Source organism: Sciurus carolinensis, assembly GCF_902686445.1.
Source record: "Sciurus carolinensis chromosome 19 unlocalized genomic scaffold, mSciCar1.2 SUPER_34, whole genome shotgun sequence".
Taxonomy (NCBI): domain Eukaryota; kingdom Metazoa; phylum Chordata; class Mammalia; order Rodentia; family Sciuridae; genus Sciurus; species Sciurus carolinensis.
Genome location: NW_025920112.1, coordinates 5,340,858 through 5,361,910, shown reverse-complemented (window position 1 = coordinate 5,361,910; position 21,053 = coordinate 5,340,858). Strand labels below are relative to the sequence as shown.

Below are 21,053 nucleotides of genomic sequence, written 5' to 3'. Positions count from 1 at the left end.
TGAAATTTGCAGGTAAATGGAAATTAGCCAAGCCCCAAGAACCAAAGGTTGAATGTTTTCCCTGATAAGTGAATGATGATACATAATAGGCAGGTAAGGGAAGAATTGAGGAATGTTGGACTGTGTACAGTGAAATGATGGGTGGGAAAGGGGAGAAGAAAAGATAATGGAATGAGACAAGAATCCTTACCCTATGTACACATATGAATACAGAATGGTGACTTTACAGCATGCAAAACCAGAAAAATAAAATTTGTGACCAATTTGGGTACAATGAATCAAAAAAATTAATAAAAATTTTTAAATACATTTTTTTACCCCTTAAAGGACAATGTAGTTCTGAACACTCTAAAATCATTGAGGTCAAACTATAGAAACTAAAGCTAATTCCTTATTTTAAAAATGTAGCTTCATAAAGTAATCATATTTAGTTGATCTGCAGGAATACTCTGAGACCTATGAAAGTAATGTGGTGAATCATATATTTATTTTATCATATCCACAATCTAAAGTTTCCCTATTAGACTGATCCATGAAAAAAGTAAGTCACATTTAGACAAGAATTTTTCAAGTTGAAATTAAATCACAAATGCAAAGATGGACATTAAATAAAAACAAATAAACAAAACTATATATTGGAAAATTTACTAAGTTATTTGGGAGAAACTAAAACAGCATGTGGTTTAGTAGATAAAAGTAGAAACAAGAAACATGCCTCTATAGCTCTATACCAACCTCTGGATCCCAAACCCATATTTAATTGTCTATATTACATTTGACACAAATGTCTAGGGGTGGTCACCCAGGACCCCTGGTAGTACATAGAAGTCAGTATAGAGGGCTAAAAGTTTGCAAGGTGTTAACGCATCACCTTCAGAATTTATCATATGTATTTACTTTCTTACATATTGCATTGTTGTATTATTTCTCTTATGGTGATCAAATTATTTAAAAACAATATTTTTCTTCTTTCCAAAGCTCAGTATCTGAAATTGCAGTGGCCATATTTGTATTATCAATAAGCATATGCGTAGTGATTACTGCTGTAGGGAGATCTTACCTTGCAAGTGCACAGGCCCTGGGATTGCAAGATCTCACCCCAGACCACATGCTGTGTGCTAGAGCTGTGTAGAAGGGGCAGAGCCTGCTTGGGAGCTCTTTACCTATAAACGAGTAGAAGAAAACCAGTCCAGGTGAGTGGTCAGCCAACAAGACCACCAAGCATTAGTTCATTAACTACTGTGCAGGAAGTCATGCACTTGCTCCTGAAAGGATAAAAAAGTAACGATACATGGTCCCAAATCAAGGAATTTGCACCAGCAGATTTGGGTGTTTGATACATACTGATGTAGTTAAAGGTCGTATAACATGTCCATTTCTAACACTACAGAAAAGTGCAAAAATTTTAAGGTTGTAAAGCAGTTTCCAGAGGAAAACTTTCATTTAACCCTCTTCTAAAATCCAAATAATAGTAATTGGGAAATATAAATCCATATGTGACAGTAGAAAAGTGTCTATATCAGCAAGTTCCAGAGCATACTGTTAATAAGGATGTCACTCAAGTGTCAGCTTCAGGTTTGTGTCAGGGAGAAATGGGGGATGGTGTGAGAAACAAATTGCTGCCACAATGAGTAGGATCCCTTGAACTTCACCCTCACTGTGAAATGAGCACCAACCTACCTGAGTCTGTCCACCAATCCCTGGCCTTGGGGGACACATACATTTCAAGAGAAACCTAAGCATGTTCAGGAGGAAGGTCACATTTTTAAGGGTGAGTGTGGTTAACCTGACAAGGTGCTGAGGAGGACCCAGGTTTGCAGAGGACAGAGGAAATGACAGTGTAGGTGACTGGTGTTTAAACTGATCTTAGCAGCTTCAGAAGTGCTATAGCAATAAGGAAATCCTTCCTTTTAGGATATACATTCAGCAACTTTTTAATGATTACGAAGTCATTGAGAAGAAATGACCACTATGGAAGGTGTCAAAAAGAGGAAAGTAAATTATTGTATAGACAAAGGAATCTTCAACACCATGGTGCTGAACATGGAAGAGAAGCACAGGATGGAAAAGTAGTAGTATAGGAGAATATCACCTGGGCTGGACCCTGGATATCTTAAATAGCTTAAAGTGAACTTGTGGAGAGGAAAAGAAACCCCAGTGGGAGCTGAAACAGGTCCATGGTTGCAGGTGTGTGGTCATGAGACAGCACTACCATGTCCTGATGGAGAAGAGGTAGAGTGGGGAACTGCAGGAGAGTCCAGGAGAAGTCAAGTCAGCTCAGATTTCCACAACCCTGAACCTGCCTCTCTGCAAATAAAAGAGTTGTTTTTAGAGACTCTCTCCTCATAAATAACATTTTTTTTCAAGTACATGACAATAAACCCTCCAATGTTACGAATAGTTTCTTACATAAATATATACAAATAATTATCATTAGAATGCTCTAAGTGTGGAAAAAAGGAAAAGCAATGATGAAATTGTATTTATGGAAGAGAAAGAAGGCAAACAAATCATACAACATTGAAGAGCACACTATCAGACAGGTGGCACTCAGGAGAGGATGTGAGCATCACCTGCACTTGCTCTGCATGGGAGACTCTGGACATCAAGGGAGGCATGATGGAGGAGCTGAGGACAACCCTGCAGATCACTCCAGACCCTGGACTGCAGAGCTCCACACCTGAATTGGGGGGAGCACACTGTTTAGAAATGATTATGTATATGAGAAAACAAAGAGTGACCTTTCCTCAGAAAGGAAAGCTACTAGAAAGTACAAGAAAACACTGTGGAAAGAAATATGTAGAGTAATTCTATTAATCATGTTTTTGATTACTGCCTATTATCTCCTTTTCTTCAACCAGAATTTCCAATAAATGAGCAATTCCATCACAGTAACTGAATTGCTCCTCCAGGGCTCTCCTGATGGCTGGAATATGGGTTTTCTCTGATTCGCAGTATTCCCACTGCCCTACCTGGGCACCTTATTAGGACACCTGCTCATTGTCACTTTCTTCTGTTGAAAGAACCTGCACGTGTTCATGTACTTCTTCCTCAGGAACCTGTCCCTCTTGGACATGTGCTTCATTTCCGTCACTGTCCCCAATGCCTGTGTCAGCTCTCTCACTGGTGACAGGGCCATTTCAGTGGCTGACTATGCATCCAGGTCATCTTGTTCATTTATTTTGCATATGTGGAGATGCTGTTTCCCTCCATCATGGCCTGGGAGCACTATGTGGCCATCTGCCAGCACCTCCATTACCCCATCATGAACCCTCAGTTTTGTGTCCGCATGACCCCAGCTTCCCTGCTCAGTGGTCTGGTGTATGCAGGTGTGCACACTGGAAATACATTTTAGCTGTGCTTCTGTCAGTCAGTCATGGTCCATCAGTTCTTCTGTGTGTCCCCTTTCTGCTGAGGCTCTCCTGCTATGACACCACCAGCAACATGGTCTTTCTTTTTATCTCTACTGTAATAACTGGTGATAGTCCAATTGGTATAATAGTCATGATATATATTCACATATTTTCTACCATGCTGAACATTCCCAACAAAACCCCAGGGAAGTCCTTCTCCACCTGCACCCCTCACATCTTTGTGGTGTTCATCTTCCTCTGCTCCATCACAGATGTGTACCTCAGGCCTTCAGCAACCTCTGACACACTCCAGAACTTGCTTCTCTATGCCTTTTACACCATAGTTCCTCCCCTCTTGAATTTGCTCATCTACAGCCTCAGAAAAAAATAGGTAAATGAAGTTGTGAGGAGAATAATAGAAATACAGTTGTTCTGGAGGAAATGATAAAGATGCATTTTAGTATTACCCTAATTTCAGTGATTGGAGTGGAAAAGATCAAGTTCTCTTCTGATCTGGGCTTTATAATTTTCACTGCCTAGCCCACTATTGTATTATTAGAAGTTAAGTTATTTTATAAAATAATTTTTATGAATTACCATATTATTCCATGAATACTTCATAAAATGTCTAAATGCATTTTAATGTGTAAATATAATTCATTATATATTCTGAAATCATTTATGGTTATATATGTAAAATTTACTTCATATACATCACAGTTTCGTATCAAATACTGTTAGAGGAAAACATCATAAATAAACATGTACAGGTATATAATCTGCCCTTTTTTCAGATAATCTGCCCTTGTGTCAGATTTTTAAGCACTGTCATACATAATTGAGTCCTTTTAATTACTAGGAAAATATAAAAATTTCAAATCTTAAAGAATTTATAATCAAAAATGTAGAAAGAATCACAATATTTCTCTGCATCTGGAATACTAAATAGGAAGAATCTCCTTGTCCATGAAGAAAGCAAAATGGAAAGCTTACAACCCTCACGTCCCCACAGTCAAATTCATCCACTGGGGAAGAGCACCATTGACTCCCCCAGCTGTGATGGCTGCCAGTTTTTGCAATTTCCACAAGTGACCCAGTGTCAGGGACCAACCCTGTGGGCTGAGTTGCAAGGCAGTTTTTGAGGGTTTTCCTCCCACAAATCTTATTGCTGTAATGATTATACTAATGAGTCATGCCTGATAATGATAAAAGTTGAACTGTAATTATCTGACCTCAGTATTTGATAAATGTCAACTCCACACTTTCTCTCAGTTTCCTGGAGTTCATAAAGGAAAGCCCTAATGCTACTTGTGGCCATCTTTTTTGTTGTTGTTGTTTTCAACAGGGATTTAACCCAAGAGCACAACCCCAGGCCTTCCTCTGTTTTATCAAACAAAACAGGGTCTTGACAAGTTGCTTAGGGCCTCCCTAAGTTGCAGAACCTGTCTTCCAACATGAGATCCTCATTCCTCAGCCTCTTCATCCACTGAGATTGCAGGCATGTACCCCGTGCCCATTTTGTAGCAGCTCATTATCTCACACAAATTAGTTCTCTCCAAATGTTTTAGTGTTCTAACTGGCATATTCTCTGTGATCATTAATTTAACTGACTAATGCTCAATGTCAAGGTAGCAGGAGTATCTACATAGCAAACAGAGAAAAACTGTTTATATAATATCACAATCAATATAGTAGATTCCCATCTGAAGGACAATTCTGTTCATCAGTACACTAATAGAAAACACTGGAGGAGAACATAAAAGTATTTATTATGTAGGAAAATACACCCCTAAGCATACATAATTAATTAATAAAGGCATTTCTTAAATTTTGCTGGCTAGAGAGCACTTTAAGAGGAACAAATGAACATTCAGGTGTTGGCTGATGCAGGAAACCTTGACTTGCTCAATAGGATCCAAGTCAGAATGCAAGCTCCATCCTCAAACTGTGTCCCATGGCTTCTGGTTCTCACTGTCCCAAGTTTATGAAGACTTCAGAATATTTATGTCAATACCAGAGACATATAACATTGTACAATGGCAGTTATTTCTATCAGTACGTTTGAAAATAAGATTTTATCAAAGTTTAAAACAGATCATTTTTAAAATTGGAGCCAAGGAAGGAGCGGTTGTAAACAGAGTGCAGACCCTGAAAAGATGCCAAATATTTCACAACTAGACAACAGGAAAGGTGCTGAGGACATCTAAGAAATTGCAAGTCCATACCCATTGCACACTCAAGGATGTAGAGGGGAAAATTCCCTTGAGAAGTGTCTTGGGGACACCCTGCTTGCACAAGTGGCTCAGCTATTGAGATTACCATGCTCAGCAAGGAAGACCTTCAGAAACCACCATGACAGTAATTTCAGGGACCCCACTATGGTGTGAGCTGCTTACAGACTCAGCATCAATTATGTGGTGCTGGCTCTGCAGGAAAACAGGGTACTCAGATGAACAGGACATGATGCCTTCTAACATCATTTCAAAGAAAGGCCAGTTAATCCAAGGAAAATTTAGCATAGCCTGCAGCCCTGCAGGTTACCCCTGACATGGCGATTAGTGGAGCAATGTTGGAATCAATTTCCCTGAAATCAATAATTATCTGTAGCATTAACTGTCTGCCAAAAAGCTGCTGGTAGCAGAGAGAACTAAAGGCAAAGAGAGACCCTGGGCTATACAACTGGCAAGTTAAAAGGGTAGGAATTCCCAAGAACACTTTTCAGTCAAGGGTCCTGTATAGAACACAAGAAATTACAGGTGGAATTATGTTTGCTCATCTGGATTTGCTTTCCTCTGGTCCCATATGTTCTTTCCACAGCACTATCAATCCCTTTGCAATGGGAAGGTTTACATTTTACCAATGGACATCGGATGTATATAATTTGCTTTTGATTTTTATTGAGGCTCACAGCTAAGAGTTTACCTTCAGTTTCAGGTGAGATTTTGGACCTGTACTTTTGGGCAAAGTTGGAATTGTGAAGACCAAGGGATGCTTGGAGATGGACTAAATTCATTTTACCATGTGCAATTGACATGAGATTTGCAGGACCAGTGGTGAAATATTATGGGTGGTATGTGAGATGTCTCCCAAAAGTTCCTATGTGTGGGCAGCAATTTTGAATTGGGAAATGACTGGATTGTGAGAGCTACAACCTATTCAGTCCATCCTGGTTTGAATGAATTGACTGGGTGGGAGATTTATGCATGTGAGGGCATTGATGGAGGAGACGGGCTACTGGGGTTAAGCCCTGAAAGCAGTTCTTCCGTCCTTTCCCATTCCTGGTCTTTGCTTCCTGGCAGTTACATCCTGAGCAGCTTCACTCTGGTGGGTCCTTCCTTAATGTTTCCACAAAATGGGTAAAATGTCTTGGAATTGGCCAAAAATAGACTGATCCTCTGCACCCACGAGACAAAATATGATTTACTTCAACTGAATTGGTATTTCTTTATTGTGGACTTTTAAACCAGGTATTTTGGTCACAGAAATGAAAATCTGACTGGCACAATTATTCATCATAATCATACAGAGTACAGAGTGTATATGAGAAATATCAAAAAAGGAAACACATATAACCAATAAATTATTCCCATTATATTAACAGACTGAGTATAACTAGGCCCAAAATTGGATGTGTTGATTAAAATAGTTTTGTCATATTCATATAATGGAATGTCATTCATCATTAAGGGATGAACTAATGATACATTCTATGAGGTGGGTTAATTTTGATTTCTAAGAAGAAAGACCTATGTTGAATTATTTTGTTCATATAAAACTTCACAAATATGTAAATTCAAGATACAGAATATACTTAGAGTTTTCTAGTGGCTGCAATAGGAATGATAGGGACAGTGTGTGTAACAGATTAGATGTTCATCTGAAGTAGTAAAATTATTTGGGAACAAGATAGAGTTGGAAGTTCTACAACTTTATAAAGTGGTAAATATTATTGAATTCATAACCATGAACTCTTACAAAGGTTAATTTCCTGTCATGTGGATTTTGTCTCAAATAAACTTTGCCTCAGAAATGCAGATAGCGTTAGGTATTTCCCACTTGCAGGTTGGTAACTGAGTGAGAGTTGCTCACCACACCTAATGTCACCTGATCCCCATAAACACCCCTTACTCACACTGATGTGAAGGAGGCAGAGATGAAAACACAGTCAGTTAAAACATCTTTCTTCCCTCAGGGTCACACATTACTCAGTAATGACTTAGGGCAATGCCCAACAGAAGAGTCGCACTGTGTCATCCACTGTCCATGCTGGCAGGTGGCCAGGCCGACTCTCCTGGGCTCTGGAGATGCTGCTGCCTGGCAGTGTGCTCAGGTCTCCTGCTGTCTCTGCAGGCTGAGCTCCAAGCTCCCAGAGACCATTCTTCCTCTGGCAAGGCACCAAGTTCACATAAACCACAGGTGACTGAGCCCCCCACATCCCACATGGTAATGGGCTGGCTGGACACATCCAACTGCCTGCAGACACAGTTGATGGGAGAAGCCAAGGAGAGACTCAGTTCTGCTCCCACATGGAGAACAGGCCACACTCCAGTGTGAGTACTTGGCAGTAAGAGTTCAAAGCATGTGATGCCTCATTTTTATTCTGCTTAGAAAACTGCAATCCCACCCAGATATTCAGCTAGCCCAGGAATTGATTAGTTAATTCTGCAAGAATAACAGGCACAGAGATGTCTTGTGAAAACTGTAGTATTTGCTGATTCCTAGTGGTTCAAGAGTAATATTACTAGAGTGTTTTGCAAGTAACACGTGATAGTTCTTCATGCTGCCTCTTACAGGTTAAAATAAGTCATTTCAAATTACTTTTACTTACCACACTTTGAAAATGGACAGAATTTTCTCCTAAGATTTTTGAGAAGACAAATTTCATTCAGATTAAGGCAAGGAGGATGAATTGTCAAATAACTGGCAGGTGACAGGTAGGTGGATATTAACTCGTTCAGCAAATGACATACCTGCTTAGTCTTCAGTAGCTTTAGTAAAAAAGCATCTAATATTATATATAATTTTCAGTGACTCATTTTAAATTCATCACAATTATGTTCTCCAGATGATAATTATGTTCTTTGAATAATTTTTCATATTTTTATTAAAATACATCAGGTGTAAGTATGGGGCAGGGTGTCCAGTGGTAAAAATTTAAAAATAGGCTTATACAGTCTTTGAAAACACATTATGAATGTCAGGATTTTAAAAAGTTCCCTTAAGCATTCCTCAATGATTGATCAATAGCACTAAGTCAAAATTGCTAATAGGGAGAGATGCAATTTAGTTCATTCATTCTGTGTCTTTTTTTTAGTTTATTTATTTTGATTCATTGTACACAAATGGGGTTCAACTGTTGTTTCTCTGGTTTTACATGAAGTAGAGTCACACCATTTGTATAATCATACATGTATACAGGGTAATGATGTTTTTCTCATTCTTTTATTTTTCCTTCCTCACACCACTCCCACCCCTCTTTTTCCTCTATGCGATCAACCCAAGCAATCCTTTGGATTTTTAAATGCAATATGTTTACCATCCATTTCCTTATTTTAAGTTCTGTCAAGAGAAGGCCCAAAAGGAAACCTTCCAGCTGGACCCACTTATAGAAGAACGAACTTGGAGCAGTTCCTCCTCATACTTTTGGCATTAAACATATGCTAACTTCTCCTCCTGCTTCTTTTCCTGACCCTCATGCTACCTGAGCTTTGTTTTCTTTACCCCCCCATCTCAAGTATTTTAGGAAGGAATTTTGAAAAAGCAATTTTCACCCCTTAAAGGAGAATGTATTTCTGAATACTCTAAAAGTTATTGAGGTCAAACTACAGAAACTAAAGCTTATTCCTTATTTAGAAAAACTAGGTTCACAAAGTAATCATATTTTGAAGATCTTCAAGAATACTCTGAGGACCTATGAAATCAGGTGGTGATTCATATCACTGCATCATATCCATAATCTGAAGATTCCTGTAAGACTGATTCATGAAAAAAGTCAAATATAAAGAAGAATTTTTCAAATTATAGTTAATTACATAAGTAAAGAGGGAAATAAATTAAGTTCATAGAATGCAACTACATTTACCGGAGAATTGACTAAGTTCTCTTGGAAAAACAAAGCAATACATGGTTTAGTATACATAAACTGGAAACCAACAAAATGTCTATGTAGTTCTATGCTAGCCTCTAGAACCCAAGCACATATTCATTTTTCCATTTAATATTTGACATAAATGTTTAAGGGTGGTCAGTAGGACCCCTGACATGTCTGGAGGTCAGCATAGGATGCTGAAAAGATGCATGGTTATTAATATGGATTTGTGTCACTATTAATCACCTTCAAAATATGTATTATGTATTTATATTCTTACCTATTGTATGTTACTTCTCATGCTAATCAGATTACTTAAAAATACAAATATTTTTCTTCTTTCCAAAACTTCAACTTCTGAAACACTGTGACAATATTTATATCATCAGTAACAGTTGTTGGGTGACTACTGAAAAGAGACACCGCCTTGCAAATGCACAGGTGGACAGGGCTTCCCTGACCCTGCACCCAATGGGTAGAGTCTCCTTAAAAGCTCTTCATCTTTCAACTAGTAACGAAAGCCAGTACTGGTGAATGTTCAGTCAACAAAGCCACCAGGCATTTGTTCATTAACCACTGTGCAGAAAGTCATGCACATGCTCCAAGAATGATAAAAATATGAATGATGCAAGGTGCCAAATCAAGGAACTTGCACTAGAGATTTGAGAGATGAATACATACCAATTTAGTGAATGGTTGTAGCACATGTTGATTTGTAACATTATAGAAGAGTGGAAAAAATTTAGACTGTAAAGCAGTACCCAGTGGAAAAGTTGCATTTGACTGTCCTCTGAAACCCACTTCATAGTAATGGGGAAATGTAAATCATCATATCACAGTAGAAAAGGCCTCTGTCAGAAAGTTCTTCGTTTGTGATATGGACAAGGAGGACACTAAATCGTAAGCTTCAGGTTTGTGCCAGGGAGGAATGGGGATGGGGAGACAAAGACTGCAAGTTGACTGCATAGGACCACTTGAAGTTCACATTCACTGCAAAATTAACACAAAAATACCTGTGTCTGGACACCCACAAGTGACACAGAGGGACAGAAATGTTTCCATAGGAGCCCAGAGTGGCTCATCAGGATCACTTTTCTAAGGGAAAGTGTGGTTATCTGGGCAAGGTGCTGAGGAGAACCCCGGTTTCTGGAGGGCACAGGAAATGATGATGTAGGTGACTCAGGAGTGAACTGGTCTGAGCTGCTGCAGAACTGTTATAACTATGAGCAAAATCCTCCTTTCAGTGTAAACACTCAGTATCTTTTTGTATAATTATGACTTTGAGAAGAAAGGAATAAACTGGATGGTGTCAAAAAGAAAAGGAGAGGCTGGGGATATATTTCAGGTAGTAGATTGCTTGCTTTGCAATCATGAGACCCTGGGTTCAATCCCCAGCACTTCCAAAATAAAAAAAGAGGATAAATGATTGTATAGACAGTGGAATATTAGGTTTCATGGTGCTGAACACAGAGAAAAAATATGTTAAGTAAAAATTAAAAGTTTAGGAGAATGTCAGCTGTCCTGGAAGATGGTAACTTTAAACCCTTACACTAATAAGTAGGAGAAGAAAACAGAGCCCCAGTGGTGGCTGCATCTGGCCTGGCTGAGGATGTGTGGCCATGAGACAGCACCACCCAGTCCTGGGGATCAGCAGGAACAGTGGGGAACTGAGGGGAGACCACATACAGTCAGGTGACCTCAGATTACCACAGCTCTGGACTTGTGGGAATGGAATGGGAAAGTTTCAATTCTGTAGATGGTTTCCTCATTTACTCATGAGGATTTATTCCTGTTCATGGTGATAAATACTCCAACTATATAGATAGATTCCTACATAAATTAAACATTGACTGCAATTCAAATTATTAGTTATAATTTTTATTTTTATCCAATGGCAAAAAAGGGTTGAATTGCATTTATGTAAGAGAATGAGGGTGACTATTTTTTGAATCATTAAAGAGCACACAGTCAGACACATTACCTTGCAGGAGAGGATGTGAGCGACCTCTGTAAGTGCTCTGCATGACAGTCTTAGGAGGTCAAGGGAGGCATGATAGGGGAGCTGAGGACAAGCCTTTCAGGGCACACCCAGATCCTGGGCTTCAGAGCTCCACACCTGCACAGAGAGGTGCACTCTGCTTAGAAACAATTAAAAAATCAGAAAACCTAGAGTGACCATTCCTCTGCAGAGAAAGTAACTGCAAAATACAAACAAATACATTGGACATGAATATGTAAATTATTTGCATTAATCGTGCTTTGCTTCCTCTCTCTTATCTCTTTACCTTTCTAGACAACCAGAATTTTCTGTAAATGGCCAATTCCACCATGGTAACAGAATTTATCCTCCTGGGCTCTCCTGATGGATGGAATATGAGTTTCCTCTATTTCACAGTATTCCCACTGACATACCTAGTTACCTTGTTAGGGAATCTTCTCATCATCACTGTCACAACTGCTGACCAGAACCTGCACACGCCCATGTACTTCTTCCTCAGGAACCTGTCCATCTTGGACATGTGCTTCATTTCCATCACTGTCCCCAATGCATGTGTCAATTCCATCACTGGCAACAGGGTCATTTCAGTGGCTGGATGTGCAACCCAAATATTCTTGGTTATTTTTTGTGCATGTGTTGAACTTCTTTTTCTCTCCATCATGGCCTTGGACCGCTATGTGGCCATCTGCCAGCCCCTCCAGTACTCCATCATCATGAACCCTCAGTTTTGTATCCACATGACCCTGGCTTCCCTGCTCAGTGGCCTGGTGTATGCAGGTGTGCGTACTGGGAACACCTTCAGGCTGTCCTTCTGCCAGTCAAACGTGGTCCATCAGTTCTTCTGTGATGTACCCTCTCTGCTGAGGCTCTCCTGCTCTGACACCACCAGCAACATGGTCCTTCCGCTTGTCTCTACTATAATAATTGTTGGTGGCTCCTTTGGAATAATAATCCTGTCATATATTCACATAGTTTCAACTGTGCTGAAAGTTCCCAACAAAGCCCCAGGTAAAGCCTTCTCCACCTGCACCCCTCACATCCTCGTGGTGTCCGTCTTCCTCAGTTCTGGCACAGGTGTGTACATGAGGCCTTCAGCAACCTCTGACACACTCCAGGACATGCTTCTCTCTGCCTTTTACACCATGGTTCCTCCCTTTTTGAATCCTTTCATCTACAGTCTGAGGAATAAACAGGTAAAGGAAGCTGTGAGGCGAGTATTAGGAAGAGAGTTGTTCTCCAGGAAGTGAAAAAGATGCATTTCAGCTTTATCCTAATTTCCCTGATTGAGATTCATATTGTGATACAATCCTCTTCATATGAGTCTAGTTAATTTCTACTAAAATATATAAAAATCAAATCCCAAATAGTTATAAACAAAAATGCAGAGTGAATCACAATAATATTTCTGTAATTTAATCCATAATATAAGAAGACTCTCCTTGTCCATGGAAGAAATAGAGAACCTGTGTCCTGATAGTCAAATACATCCACTGGGGAAGCGCACCCTGCATTCCTGGGCCAATATTGGCTGCCACTGTTTTATGATGGCCATGAATAGCACAGTGTCAGGGATCAATCCCCAAGGCTGATTTGCAGGACAGTTTTTGGGCAGTTTTCCTCCCACATATCTTCATTCTCTGATGTCTATCCTAACATATCATGCCTTATAATTATGGAAAAATGAACTGTAATTGTCCGGCCTCAGTGCCTTACCCAGGTCAACTTTTAATTTTCCTTAATTTATTGGAGTTCAAAAAGTAAACATCTATATGTCCTTGTTCCCTAAAGCCTTGTGACAACCTTTTTCTGTTTTTGATGGTGGTGGTGGTTGTTGTATTTGTAGGGTTTTGGGGTTTTTATTTTTCCAGGTATTTAACCTGGAAAAAGGGTCAGGACACATCTTTAGCCCTTTTTGAGTTTACTTGGTGTGAAGATCTTGGTAAGTTGCTAAGGGGCCTCCTACATTACTGGTGCTGGCCTGAAATTGAAAATTTTGTATTATTAACAAGAAATATGAATATATCAGAATTGGACAATGATTGATATTTTGTGCAATGTACTAATTGTGATTTCACTATTTGTGTTACTACACATAACAAAGATCAAGATAGTTTGGTTTACAGCAGCCTTCCTTTCATCTGTTTCCCAGTAACTTTATAGACAACCAGTATAGTTCATTGTATTACACAAAAAAGAAACAAGGATAGGGAGTGTTAATGGAAATATAAAAGACTGTGGAATAAATCAAATATAACCTTCCTATATTTATATGTGAATACATGCCCAAGGTAACCCCACAGCATGTAAAATACAGAAATAGAAAGTGATACTCCATGCATGTATACTATGTCAAAATACATTCTACTGTCATATATATAACTAAAAATAATAAATAAAAAACTTTTTAAAAAGGTACACTCTGATCTGATAAAAAGATTCTGCATGCTTCCTTTACTAGAGTAACCATGACTGTATTAATTTTAGAACTCCTGTTTTGAAAAAATTCTATATTTAAGCTCATGGTGTTATATTAAATTCAGATTTCTTCCTTCATGCTTAATAGATATTCTTCTGATAGGTCTTATTTCATCTACCTATAGAAGTTTTTCAACTCTATGTTCAGAGGTCAATTTTTCAAGGTTTGACTCTCAAATACACTAGAAAACATCCTTTAACAAAAATCTAAAGGTGCATAGACATGGTGGTGTTGGGAATAACTCTGACAGTCATCAAGGGCCAGTGGTCCCCTGAGCCTTTCATTCAGGTGTCCACAGTGGCTTTGCACCTGGCATTTCCACCTGCACAGGTCGCCCTGCATTTAAGTCATGATGTAAAATTCAGATAGGCTCTATCTGACTCCTAGTGGCTTATGTCTAATAGAGGTCTTAATACTATTTGTAGTATTGCCTCCCACCTGTGGAGATCTACCTACAAAAAGATATAAAATCTTTGTTTCCTGAGTTAAGTATGTGTGCACACCTGTGTGTTTTAGTGTTGTGGCTACACATGTGCTTGCATCCATATATCCTGTACATGGTATCAAAATTGACATAGAGATGAGTGCTCATAAATTAAAATTTAAATAAAAATGGATTTAAATATCTTTTTGTTCACATGATTTTTAAAAAGATTCAATTTAAATTAAGAAAATAAATGAAAGTAAGATATCTTTAAAATTACTAACATCAGTTTTTCTAGGTGGTCACACAATGGTGTCAATAAAATGTCTAAAATGTTTAAGATCCATTGTTTCTCAGATTTTTCTTCAATACAAAAGTGATGGCTAATATTGTTAACTACAATTGTCTGATATCCTGCATATTTACATTTAGAAAAAGTAAATTGGATTTAACAGATGGAATCAATCTTTACAAATGTTTTAGTTAAAAAATATAATACTATCTGATTAATTTACAATATTAATATATTAAAAATCAATGACAAAATATAAAATCAAGTACTCTTTACTTCATAAATTCCGGAAGGTAATATATTTAAACATTAAATGCGTTTTCATAAAGTATAAATTGAAAATGTTTTTTGGATGTCACTAAAACCAAGAATACCCAAAGAAAAAATTCTATCAAATATAATTCTACATACAAGAGTATAAAAACAGTTTGGTTGTGCTTTTAGTTGTGCTTCAAGACTCTATAAAATCAAAGTATTTTGTCTATTAAAGTGGAGTCATTTGTCTAAATTCAAAAATTTTATATAGGATTGTTTCAAACTGTAAACTTAAACAGGTGACAACATCTAGGAAAGAGATATAAGAAAGTTCTAGGTAAAAAAAAAAGTATTTTAAGCAATGTGCTGTGGCACATGCCAGTAATCCCAGTGACTCTGGAAGGTAAGGCAGAAGGATCTTGAGTTCAAAGTAAGTCCCCTCAAAAGTAAGGTGCTAAGCAACTCAGTGAGACCCTGTCTCTAAATAAAATACAAAATATTACTGAGGATATTGCTCAGTGGTTGAGTGCCCCTGAATTCAATCCTTGGTAACTCCCCTCTCAATATACATATGAAAATTAAAAGAGAAAAACTAATGATTCTGGATGTAAAAGTCTTTCATGTGATAAAGTAAAAGTTGCAAAACATCTAAGTAAATTAGAGAAAGTTTGTGGAGAGTGAATCTCAAAAAGTTTGTGTGCAACTTTATTGGTTATATTTAATTAACACAATTAGTTGATGTTACTTAAGGGTTCTTCCCAAGGTCAAATATTAATGCACTGATATAAACCAAAGTTTAATCCTCTATGTGTTGAAGTAACAAGGATTTCTCAAAATATTAATGTGCTCTTCTCTATCACAATAATTTCTCATGTCTGTTAAATTTTATTATTTAGAAATCCTGGCCTTAAAGGAATTGGCATCTGTATGACTCTGCTTGTACAACAATTGGTAGTTTTGAATGCTACATTACACTAAAGATCCTGAATTTTTCTTCAAAAGTTAAACTTGATTAATTGAAGAACATGCGTGTGATTGTGGTGCTATTGCAGGCTTCTTTCTATACTAGATATTTTATATCTTCCAAGTATATTAATCTTCTAAAATATAAGGTTTAGAAAAAACATTTTTCTCACCTGGTGTTCTTCAAGCTAAAGTTTGAAATAAAGATTTGAGATTATAAAAATTATGTTTTGGTTCATAGCTACTATACAAAATAAATGTGATTTCACTCTTGTTAATTTAATTTTGTACTTTCCTTGTAAACTTTATAACTATTTTCTATTAGTGCCTTACAAATTACAACTTTCAATAGAACAACCTGAGTTAATTTAAAGATACTAGGCCATCACCTATAGAATTTACAGGATGTAGGGCTAACTTCCATTACTCCTACTGACCCCAATTAAATGGTAGAGGTAAATATTGCAAAGTTATAGTCATTAAAGTAAAAACTCACTATTTCTTCCTACTTTAAAACTTGTGAAAGTGACCTGATGGATGTTTAAAAGCAAAACCTGAACACTAAAGTTAAAAATAATTCCTAATCTCTTACCTAGACAGATTTAATGTGTGTTTGCTAGTATGATTATCTAGCCCTAAGGGACAAAAGTAAAGGGAACTCTTCCAAAAATGGAGGAGTCTATAAAAAGGTATTTTAGAAAATCAGATGACATTAGACATCTGAACAACATCTTATAGGGTTATCTATGACATTATAAAAACTAAGTTTTGTATTTACATTTCTGATATCTCTGAGAGTGTAACTAATATTATTAAAGTTTTTTATTCCCAAATCAAGTCCATGTCATCACCAATCATGTCATGGAAACAACTTTTTAGCTCTTACAACTTCCTTGTAAAAAATTTACTGCTTTCTAGAATCATCATGATATTCATTGACATGTTCCAGATGCTGCAACATTTATTTTGTATTAGTCTCATTCCAGTACTCATGTCTTCTTCTTTCTCTCATATAATTCCCCAACCCCCAGATAACTTTACATCCAGTTCTCTCCTGAACCCAATTATTGCCACACATTCTTGGCTGTACCATGGCTTCTGGTTCTCACTGTTCCAATGTTTCATGCTAGACCAGAAGGTCTCTCAGGGAAAATGAGGTGAATTCCACCTTTACTCACATTTTCTCTAAACTATAGCTTACTGAATCCCATTGAGTGATATTGAAAGTTTTACATGAGGTAAGGTAGATCCCCAAATTAATGATAAATTCAATGCTTAACATTAGAAAGAAATTAAATTACAAACACCATCTTTTTTATTTTTGTACAGATGGTACTTTTTTATTTGTTAAAATTAGTTTTCATGACAGCAGATTGCATTTTACTAGATGTACATAAATGGAGCACAACTTCTCATTCCTCTGACTGTGCATGATGCAGAATCACACTGTTATGCAATCATACATGTATATAGGGTAATAATATCTGTCTCATTTCACTATTCTTCCCACTCCACACCAGCTCTTCTCTGTCACTCCCCTCTGCCAAATCCAAAGTTCCTCCATTTTTCTGTAGCCCTCCCACCATTATGGATGAGCATTGGCACAACAGAGAAAACATTCAGCATTTTTTTTGTAATTGGCTTATTTTGATTAGCATGACATTATTTAACTCCATTCATTCACCTTCAAATGCCAAAATTTCATTCTTCCTCATGGGTGAGCAAAATTATTGTGTAAGTGTGTGTATATAATTATCACAGTTTTATTTGTTCATTTGTTGAAGGATATCTAGGTTGGTTCCATAATTTAGGTATTGTGAATTGAGATGCCTTAAACATTCATGTGGCTGTGACATCTACTGTGGTATGCTGATTTTAAGTGCTTTGGGTATAAATTGAGGAGTGGCATACCTAGGTCAAATGGTGGGTTCAGTCCAAATTCTCAGAGGAATCTCCATACTGCTTTCCATAGTGGTTTTGGCAATTTGCAGTCCCACCAGCAATGTATGAGTGTATCCTTTAACCACATATTCACAACACTTATTATTGCTTATATTCTTGATTATTGACATTCTGACTGGAATGAGATGATATGTTAGAGTGGTTTTGATTCACATTTCTTTAATTGCAACAGATGTTAAACATTTTTTTCATGTAGTTGTTGATAAATTGTGTTTCTTCTGTGGAGTATCTGTTTATATCTTTAATCCATTTATTGATGCATTATTTGGTTTTTTGTTAAGATTTTTAGTTTTTTATATATCCTGGAAATAAGTGCTCTCTCTGAGGTGCATGCACTAAATATTTCTTCCATTCTGTAGGCTCTCTTTTCATGTTATTGATTGTTTCCTTTGCTCAGAAGCAGCTTTTTAGTTTGACTCCAACCAGAAGTTAAGCCCAATTAATCATGTTGGCTTAGGACCAGATTTTCTTAACAAGACTCCTAAGGTCCAAGAAGTAAAATCAAGAATCAGTAAGTGGGATGGATTAGAACACAAAACCAAACACCAGTTCTATTGAGAGGCATCCCTCTTGATGAAAGCTGTTGGATACTTAATGTGTGTTTTATGGTATTTTGTATCAATATTTCTGGCAGCAAAGGATATGAAGAAATGAATCATTGATATAAGAACTTCATGGTATCTATCATCTTATGTCATATAATGCAAAATTCAGTAGTTGTGTGAGTGTGGTATGGAACTTCAGCAGAATGTAGCAAAAACATTTGCTTTGTGTATTAGTTATGATCAAAGATATTTTTATAGTAATTTCAGTTAGGTGAAAGATATCTATTGGATAGAGAGCTCTTCTGAAATACTAGGTCTATCCTTTTAAAGAAACTATATTTAAGAGTACTTGTTAAAATCTTTTTTGTGATTATATTTTTGGGTGTTTTGTAGAATGAAGGTCTTAGAGGAGCCCATGGTTAGAAATTTGATGGGAGTTTAGAAACCAAGAGGACATATAGTGACGCCATCCAGCAGAGTCGGTTTGGCACAGGAGACAAAAGGGCAGCAAGACTCTTGAATTTGAAGCAGTTTATTGATGATTCAAGAACCCGGAACACCGGCACTGGAGGAGAGCTGGCTTATATTCCTTCCAGGAGGTGAAGCATAGGGCCAATGCTAGTTATGCGAAGATCAGGTGAGGAGCTAGCTGTCCAATCATGGTAAAGGTCAAACAGGCACAAGCAGGAGCACTCAGGACTACATGTGCGTGTTTTGTGTGCGTGGACTTATTTGAATATGGCCAATGATAAAGCACTTGGGTGTGTCTATGTTAATCAACTTCCTCACCACCGATGTGATCAAAACAACTTCTGGCTGGTTGCCAGGTGCCATCTTGGCGTAGTCCATATGGCATTGCCCCTAACATCTCCCTCTTCTTTATATGAAATGAAAATGAAGCTGGCAGGGATCGTGTCTGCCTTAGGTCCCAGGAAATCAACATCTTATTCTTCCCGTCATCAAAGGATACCAAGGCAAGGTTGGCCCTTGTGTCTTAGGTTGGTACAGTGTTTTCCCATGGTTCCCCATCTTTGACTACCGATCCAGCATACTAAGCCATATGTTGGGAGATTGTCCTGCTTCAAGGGTGGCCATGGCCTGTTTTATTATCACATTATGAGCCTGTTGACTGGCTTTGAGGTGTTTGTAAATGTAGAATAGAATTAACACAAGCACACCCAAGCTTATTAGTGTGAGACTTAAGAGTCCCCCAAATTTGGTGCCAAATTGTGTTAGTTTATTTAATGCTCCTGTGATAAGTTCTCCTGGTTTGACTTCCACCTTAGTGGTGTTTATGGTGAGGATTTGTTGTCGAAGCCTTGTTACTAGCTTGTCCAATCTATCTGTCCATTGTTGTGCAATCTGTGAAGATAACTGTCTAGAGAGGTTCTCATTAGAAGTCACAAAAAGGAAAGGGAAATCTAGGCACACAGGAGTATATGAAAAAACAATTGTTTCACTCTCTCTACATATTTCAGTATTAACTCCATTAACCTTTTGATCAGTGCACTTTCCTTAACTTATAGATCCTCCTTTTACAAAAGCCAGGGGGCTTGTATCCATACATACCTTAGGCCCACATAAGGACCAAATGGATAAGGGGTTGAAATTATCTTTATATTCCAAATTTTCTATAAAATCTTCTGTGCTTTGAGATGTGATATATATTTGATTAGGTAAATACCAAGGTCCAAAAGCCAAGTTACTGGAGACCTTTTTATCAGGTCCTAGGTGCTGACAAACTTCCCTTAAAGGAGGCCAAGTAATAGGCTTTTTGAAGGATGGGCGATGGCCATACCAATGGATATGAAAATCAGTCGTATTACTAATAGCTTTGGGCATGTAACAGTGACATTTGCATTGGAGTTGTTTTCTTTATTTAAGGTAATACCTGCCAAAGTACGATTAATCAATTGTACACCAGGTGTGCCATTGCTAAAGGTGAGGCACAATGTATTCTTTAGTGATAAATTTAGGGTAAATTTGGAGTCCAATGGTGGTGTGTACCTAAGGGCAGCTTGCCCAGTGGATTCATTAGTGGAAGAGAATTGAGGAAAGACTGTACCATTTTGAGAGACTGGAACTAGTTAAGGCAGTACCTTGACTATTGTCCAGAACTGTTCACCTTGGATGAAATTCATTATCGTCATTAGTAGCGGCAGGATCTTCAGAGGGCTCGGCTGCATCTTGATGAACCATTTTAACTGCTCAGATTAGCCTTTCTGGAATCCAAATTGGCATTTTTTCTTCCTGTGGAAATACACACACAAGCCCTCTTCCCCAAATCAAGACTGGGGAAGGTCCTTTCCATGATCCTGTTACAACATCTTTCCATAAAACTTGTGGCTTTATGTCAGTGTCAACTGTAGCATGTCAATTCACTGCTGATTTTCCTGATTTATCCAAATTTTAAAAATTTAAGGTAAAAAGGGCTATGGATAATCTGTTCTTAGGTGGATATGACTCCCCTATACCCCATTTTTTTTATTAATAAGGTCTTAATGGTTAGATGAGCTCTTTCTATAATTCCTTGTCCCTGGGGGTTATAAGGAATACCTGTGACATGATATATACTAAATGTAGAACAAAACTTTTCAAAGGTTAAGGATGTATAGCCTGGACCATTGACAGTTTTTATTGTTTTTGAAATGCTCAGAATAGAAAAGATATATAGGCAGTGATTAATAATATCTTTT

General features: G+C 37.6%; 1 pseudogene; it reads left to right on the top strand.

The window, feature by feature from the left end:
- The first annotated feature begins 11,754 nt into the window (after nt 1-11,754).
- LOC124973521 (olfactory receptor 14C36-like) lies at nt 11,755-12,714 on the top strand (annotated as a pseudogene).
- The last annotated feature ends 8,339 nt before the right edge of the window (nt 12,715-21,053 follow it).